We start from the raw sequence: 8,118 nt of genomic DNA, 5'->3' as shown, positions 1-8,118 counted from the left end.
GCAAGTGAGTCCTTTCTTGTCTGTCGAGTCCTTGCCTCGTGTCCTCAGCAAGATTTTAAACCTTGTTGGGGCAGAGGACACCTTTCCATCCCCTATCAATTTAGCACAGACTGTGTCTCTTTATTGCTGTTGCAATACAAATACCAGGCGAAACCAAAAACCTCTGAGTAGTTCTGTGATTCATATGAGGTTTGAAGAAATGTGGAGGCTTATCTATCTTCCAGTAGGCTAATGGGATAAGAGCCAGGAATTTCTGAGCGCTCTTCTCAGCATTGGCTGCATGCTCTTGAGCTGGGATCTCAGCCTGTATTATGCATTTCCCCTTCATTTGCCTGACACGTCATGTACCAGATGAAGATGAATCCTTACGGAGGGGTAGTTTATGCTTCCTAAATTCACAGACTGCACAGTCAAAAGGCACTACGAGGATCATCTTATCTGACCTTCTGTATACAGAAAATAGATTTTTCCCAGCAATTGGATTAGAGCATCTCCTTTCATAGATACCTAATCTTTGTTTCAATGTAAGAAGCACTGGTGACTTGGCAGCCACCCTGATAAGCTGTTCCAATATTTAATTACCTTCATAGCAGTGAGTTGGTGTCCACTTCAAAGGTTGAATTAATCTAGTGCTATCTTCCACCCATCATGTCTTCTTATTCCCCTTATCAGCACAGCTGAAGAACCTCCCCTTCTCTGCCTCGCTATTAGACAGCTTTCCCCTATGTAAATACCCATATGTAATGATCCCTCTCAGCCTTCTCTTTGATGAATAAGGTTATGTTCCTAAATCTTCATGTTGGCAGGTTATGCATCTGATCCCTGGCCCTCTACTTCCCCAGCCTCTGGTGTGTGGCCAGCAGAACTGACCCGTCACCTCCTAGCAGCCCTAGCCTACTGTCTACTAAGGCAAGAAGGTGTCCTTTCTGCAGGACCTTTCTTCATTTTGGATGCCCAAGACCTTTGTGGGCCTTTTCTGGCACATCAGCTTGGCTGGCTCTCACCCGTTGCCAACTCACTGCAGTTCAAGGCAGTCTCTCACCCTTTGGGGGTGAAATACCCTCTGACGAGGTATTTGCTGTCCAGGTTGACACCCCTTTGACTCTCCTGCTGTGGATGCGCCTATGTATCAGCCCAGTATGTTTCCTATCCCACAGATCTTTGAACTGCTCCCGCAAACCCTGTCTGCTTCTCAGTCCCCTTAAAGTCCTTCTGCACCTCCTTCCAGTGCCTCCTCCCCAGCCCATCCTCCTGAGCCTGCCTCTGGGCTTTGAGCTCTTTAATCCTCCATGCCTGGACCTGCTTCCATCTGCTTCTCCACTGTTGTCCACATTAAGCCATCTCTGGTAAGAGAAGGGTTATAATCCCATCCCTTTACAGCCACGTTTCAAGATCTGTCAGGGGCCCGGTTTAATGCATATTTTGTTAATCTCATCTAATGCAGTTTAGAAGGAAAAAAAGCAGAATGCCTTGGAGGAACTGCGATGTATTAAACTGCCACAGCTGCCTTTATCAGCAGAGGCTCAGAGGCTGAAACGTGATGAATGCTGATGAACGTTTTCTGCTCTGCCATCTGACTGTGTTTATAGGCATATGTGCATTTGTCCAGATTACAAACTCGTTGATGAAATCCCAAATTAACTGCTCTGTTGTTTTGCTAAGAACTGATGGTGCTCATCCTTCTGGTTGTCCCCTTCTTCTCTGCCCATGTTGCCGTGACCCAGGCCCTGTGCCAGTCCATTCCTCTTCCCTGAGGTTCCCCAAGACTTGCTAAATTTAATGTTAATGGCTCTTTGGGTCATTTCTTGATGGCTCCTGGTAGTGAGTTATCCAGGCCTATTGATTTAAAAGATGTCATTACAGCAGATAATTCTCCCTTGCTGCAGATGGTTAGCTTTCTGCTCCATCCACCTCGTCATGGTGCCTTCTTCCAAGGTCTATCAGGGATTTCTGAGTCACTGGCTGTGATCCTGCCAAGCACATCAAGTGATCAGCCTAGTCCTGACCTTGTGATCTTTTCGTACGTATGAAATTTTTAAAAAGGTGCCTCTGAACCTCGGGCCTGGAGCTTTCAGAGCCTGAGCCAGACTGTCATGCCCCATCAAGGATCTATCGAATGAGCTGAACATCTAACCTGGTTTTAAAGGAATTGACACCCATGCTCACCCAAAGTTTTCTGCCAGAAAGAGGTTAACCTGAGCCAAGGCCTGAATCTTAATTGCAACTCATTCTCTGTTCCCAGCAAAATCAGTCCTCCTGGACAAGATATATCAGGAGGAAAGGGCTTTTGCCTGTCGTCAGGGCAGAAAGAGTGTGGGTGGTCCCCTTCATTTCCCAGTGCCATTGCCTTTAGCCCTAATGGATGCGTTCTTCTCTGGTGACGTGCCATTTCTTTGCATGGATGAATATGGTGGCTATGCTACTTCTCTGGCGATCTAACTGACTCATGTCAATACAGGCGTCACAGGAAATTTGCAGACACTGCCAGACACACACACTAGATCTCCAGGCTTTTGCTTTGGGAATGCCCAGAGACTTGCCGTGCTTTGTATTTTGCAATGGCTTGCATCCCTGATGATGCTAACACCGGACTCTCCTCCTGGCAGCAGAGTTGGTACCCACCACCATGAGGAGGTGCAGCGGCATGTCTTCCTGACAAAGTTATCTCAAGGCCAGAAGAGGTATCAATATTTACAGAAAGAAGTGGTATCTAATCACTTCTTTTCCCCTATGAATGCATGCAGCTTCGGAACAGACAGCGATAACCCATGTCGCCCTGACATCCCCCATGGCAGTTCGGTGTGTTGGCAGCACCGCTTTGCCGCAGTGGCTGTGAAGGGGATCGAGCCACAGGCTGCCACCCTAACCAGACCCCAGGTCCCTTCTGAGCCTCACTTCTGTCTGTCCCAGTCCAAAGAGATCCTGACTGGGGCTAGCAGAAACGCTGCCTCTTGCCAGCACTATTTATCCTGTGATGGGGCAATTTCTGTGCAAGGTCACCATCATGGGGCAATTCCTGTCCTTATCTCCTCCCAACAGAGCATCCCCTTTGTTTTCTGTGCATGTCTGCTCCCTGTTTAACCTGCAGTGTGTAGCAGGTGCCTGGGAGAAGAGCAGGTCCCGCAGTTAACGTCTTGCAAAGCTGATAAAAATGCTATCTATATCTGCTGCGTCTCAGGGTGTGCCTGGTGCTGGAAGATGGTTAATGAGGGAACCAGCCTTCGTCAGTGGCTCAGCAGCTCAAACATAGCTGATATGCAGCATCATTGCCTGTCAGTCATTAATTCCGTGACCTCGTCACCGCATCTGTGGGGGTAAGGACAAGGAGTCACCTGCTCAGGCTGCAGCTAGGGAAGATTCAGGTTAGAGGCTGAGGAGTAGATTTAGATTAGACGTAAGGAAGCAATTTTTTATGATAAGGGTGGTGAGACACTGGAAGAGGTTGCCCAGAGAAATCGTGGATGCCCCATCAGTGGAAGTGTTCAAGGCCAGGTTGGATGGGGCTTTGAGCAACCTGATCTAGTGAAAGATGTCCCTGCCCATGGCAGGGGGATTGGACTAGATGATCTTTAAAGGTCCCTTCCAACCCAAACTATTCCATGATTCTATAATTCTATGATGAAAAGGGCAAAATAAAGGCTGAAACTTGCTTCTTTAGAGAGGATACGGCATCTCCGTTGCTGCATGTCTGCAAGAGCAATGGAGACACGTTCCTGTCGGAAAGTGTAAATCTGGCTGATGCCAAGCTGATGCCATGGGTGAGCTGGCCATTGCGGCCCCTGGTTCTAGGACTTGAGCCAAGATGCTGGGCTTTACCTATAAGAAAGCAAAGCAGATGCAGCAGACAGCTCTGGGTATGCTGTTAGGCCTTAGCATCCCTGCTGCCCAGAGCTCCCATGCTGAAAGCAAACATTTCCATGTATAGGAGCATTTCTATGGCCTTCACACATTGTATGCATGTGAACAGAGTCGAGGGTGTGAGGGATAGGGGATATTCTCAGTGTCTTTGCTGTATGGTGGAACCAGCACTGGAAAGAGTCTCTGAGAGGTGCTGGCTCTGATGGGGACGGCAATGGGGCATGCACTGTGACAGGGACAGCAATGTGATACCTTGCTTTGGGCTCCTAGACCAGAGACAATCCTTTCTGCTGCCCCAAAGGTACTACTACTCAGGACTACTCTGGTGGAAGAGACCAGGAGAGAAGAGAGGTGGGTGTGCAGCAGAACTGCCATGGGCACAGGCTGTCTTCCTCTCTCCCTAGCAATTGTGAAGGGGCTTAAGAAAGAGAATGCAGATTTTTGCAACCGTTAGGGAAGATCTACCATGTACTGGATCTCCAGAGCCTGTCAGCTTCTGGGATTTTGTCCTCTCTTCCAACTGCTTATGAGATTAGTTCAATCCCTGGGAAGAACCATGCAGCTTTCCTCTAGGCTTTTAAACACATCTTGAGTTTGAAGGAGGGAAGATAAGCAATAAAAGCAAATACAACAAATTGTTCATCCCTGCTTGTGCCCAGCTGCCCAGCACCACCTTTGCCAGACAGAAGGGAAATCTCCGTTCTTGGACAACCAAGGACTTTGCAAGGAAGTGTTTGAATCTCAGGGATCTTTGGATATACAAAGAGGTCTGGAGTCTGAACAGCCCCTCTAACTCCCAAGTCTGTAGCTATCCCCATTGCTCGGTTGGGCAGGCACACAAGCTTGCTCTGTCCATGCTGAACCAAGAGGGCAGGGAAGTGTGATGAGGAGAGACTCAAGCTGGTGGGACAGAAGCCAGGCAGGTCCAGCTGCAGCCAGAATGCCTTGGCCAGGTGTCAGCTGAGCTCGGTGCCAAAGCTAATAAGCCTGCCAGGAGCCAGGACTTCCTTGCTTGGATGAAAAACTAGGCTAATGGTGCTTGGCTGGCTCCAGAGCTCTGCTGGAAACTGCATAGCTCTGCTCTGCCGTGTGAAACTGCTGCTTCAGATGGGGCAACCAGCTTCTCTTCTGCAGCAGATAACGCAAGGATCTGTGGCATTGAAATGGGGACATGTCCTGACACAAGGGTTGTCCTGGGGCCCTTCTCTTCTGCTGTGGCTTGAAGAGAGAAAACGAAGGAATTATTACCAGTTCATTTCCATCAGGCTGCTGGGGCTTTTACTGTAATTGCGATATCCCCGTGGTGACTCTAGGATGGGGTCCCTGCCAGCTGTGATGCTTCCACTCTGCTTTGGGATGCTGGCACAAAGCACACTTCATAGCTCTGATTTTAGCTTCAGGAGGGGGGATGCTGAAGCAAGTCCAGGATGTTCTCCATGCATGAAGGATCTACCACTGCTTTTCTGGGGCTGCTGAAACCCAGCAAACAGTATCTGCAGAGCTACCGCAGAAAAGCACTGTTTTTCCCCCAAAGCAACGAAGCCCAAACCCATTGTGAGCCTGGTAGTGCTCTTTCCCAGAACAGCACCTCTTTCCCTGGCATCACCAAGTGTTTACACTCCTCCTGTGGAGCAGGGACTGGCCTGCTTGTGTGTGAATGTAGAAACAGCTGATGAGCAAAAGTAGAGACAAGAATATTCTTACGGGGAGTATTTTGGGGTGAAAAGGTGTCTCACTGGTGAATTCAAACCCAGCTGTGAAATAGCCTCCAAAGGGAGAAGCCCACTGGACTTGTAGAAAGGCTTGACACACCATTGGGGCAATCTTACAGCAAGCAGATATGGACTAGATGGGGCCAATGTGGGTTCCTAAAGCGACCAAGGAAAAAATACAGCTTTGTGATGAGGCTTTGAGAAAACTGACTGAAACACAGTCCTCATCTTCCCATATTTCTGTGGTAATATCCTCTTTGGAGGTCTTCTCTGGCTGCAAGATCTCTGGAGCAGGATCCTTCCCAATTTAGCCGTGGAGGAGTGTTGGTCTTGGGAGGTTGAGGATGCTGCCACAGGACATTTAAGAAACAGTGGTAAAAATAGCGTTGTGGCACAGTTGCCACCATGGATTACCCAGGAATTTCCCATGGGATATCGCAGGGACATGTTCTGTGTCCTCCTCCTTTCCTGTGTATTCAAGGGGATTTTCACCTCTGCGGTCTCTAGGAGGCAGGTCCCAGATGTCACTATGACAAACAGACAGCTGTTGGGTGGGGGTTTTTTTGAAGACAAGCAATCACTTTACAAAAAATTTAAATGAGAAAAATTCTATGAACAAATACTTCTGGGGAAAATGGAGAATTTTTATGCTGGTGATTAGGATTAGTAGCAAAATAGGGAAAAATCTTGCCCCTTGTGTTCCTGCAAAAGAGACTGCAGGTAAGGACCAAACAGGAATCTGTTTTCCTCGGCATATCTCACAGGAAAAGCTACTCCCTCTTCAGGAATGTCTTACCTTAGACAGAGACAGCAGATTAGCCGGTCTGAGAATTACCTCCAGAGATGCCCAGTTCTTCCAGTAAATAAATCTATCCATTATTTCAGGTTTTGTAATCACTGAAGCGATAAAAGAAATTATGGCAGTGAGTACGGGTAAAGCAAAAAAAGATTGTAGAATATTGTTCTTCAGAAATGTCCTAAAGGTTATGGAGCAGCACAGATTGATTTATGCTTTAAATCTGAGTTCTCACATGTTTGATCAACGTGATAATGTTTTATGAATGCTGGCTGACGTGTGGTAAATATATGCACGTAGTTCATTGCAACCATGAGGTAGGACATATTACCGTAAATGTTTGACTGAAGTTTATACTGACGTGCTCTCCCTCACAACAGCTGAAGCTAAGAGCTTAGATTTGGTCAGTGAGCAGGGCTCAGTTGAAATCTAGGGATTTTCTGAGCTGTGATAATTATTGTATGGATGAGTCCTACAAAAAGGTAAGGACAATCATTGGCAGAAGGGGACTTAACAGCCTGGTAGGGTTGAATTAGGGACAGTACTAGAACCGTGAGGACATGGAAGACTTGCCTTCCAAATTCAAGGGCAGCTGAAATGAAGTCAAAATGAGGTGAAAAACAGCACTGGCTGGAAGGAGCTTCAGGCCTTATAGCTTTCATTAGAGCCATAGAGGTGTGTGCCCCATGAAGGACCCCAAATTCAGTTTTGGGGTCATGCCAGAGCTCTGCTCCTTCCCAGACTTTCTTCCTTCCCATCATACCTGGTCTTGTCCCGGGTTGGTGAGAAGAAGGTGTTGAGATAGTTCCTCTCAAAGACTTACTGAACAAGATGGATATTGAACATACTCCAGCCCCTCAGAGATGCTTGGTAGAGCACCTACCCTGGGGGCAAAGAGGATAGCTAATGTGGGCTGAGGAAACATCATTAACAATGCAAGGATTTTAGGACCGTAGGCCCAAGGGTGACCCCGGTTGTCAATGGAGACCTACCAATGCAAGTGTCAGCTCTGGTGATGCAGAGTTTGTCTTTCAGGACGTTGTCTAATCTAATAGTTCAACGCCTCACAGTCCTACACGCATTTATCTTCATAGCAGCCCAACCAGGGTTGAGTTATAGGTTATAAGCAGGCAAGATGCTCAGAGGTACTTGGGAGCCTTCAGTCCACCTGAATGGAAAATGGATGTAGACTTCGCTTATAGAGTCCAGACACTATTGTGAAGAGGGACTCAGAGTGCTCATTGTGCAGGGCACCATGCTCTTCTTGCTGTGCATTTCTGCTAGCAGCTGCTTGGCCACCTGACAGGTTGGTTCAGCTCACTGATCTGTCTGAAAACTGGTCATCTTTCTTCTTTTTTGATACAGTGAAGGGCTCCACAAATTCTGGCTTTGATGTAACGGAAAGGAAGGTCAGGACAACCTGACCTGCAGTCACAGGGTGACTTAAACCACCTGTGGAAACACACCTCGGAAAAGCTGTCATTCATGTACCCGAGCCCACCCAGAAAGTCCAGCATAGTAGAGGGGGTTGAACCTAGTCTCTGGGTGAGCGACCCATAACCTGTGGCCCTTCCTTGGTCCTCTGTCGGCTGAGACCCCGCCACGTGCTGCCAGGACAGCGATATTACGTGCCTCTGCCAGTCCTTTGGCCATCTCTGGACCATTCCTTTACCTACAATCCCCTCCGAAATCAAGGGGCAGCTAGATCCCACCTAAATGCATCATCACACGCCGCTTAGCAGCACGCTGCCA

The sequence above is a fragment of the Gymnogyps californianus genome, chromosome 1, assembly GCF_018139145.2.
Source record: "Gymnogyps californianus isolate 813 chromosome 1, ASM1813914v2, whole genome shotgun sequence".
Lineage (NCBI taxonomy): Eukaryota > Metazoa > Chordata > Aves > Accipitriformes > Cathartidae > Gymnogyps > Gymnogyps californianus.
This window is presented reverse-complemented; position numbering follows the sequence as displayed.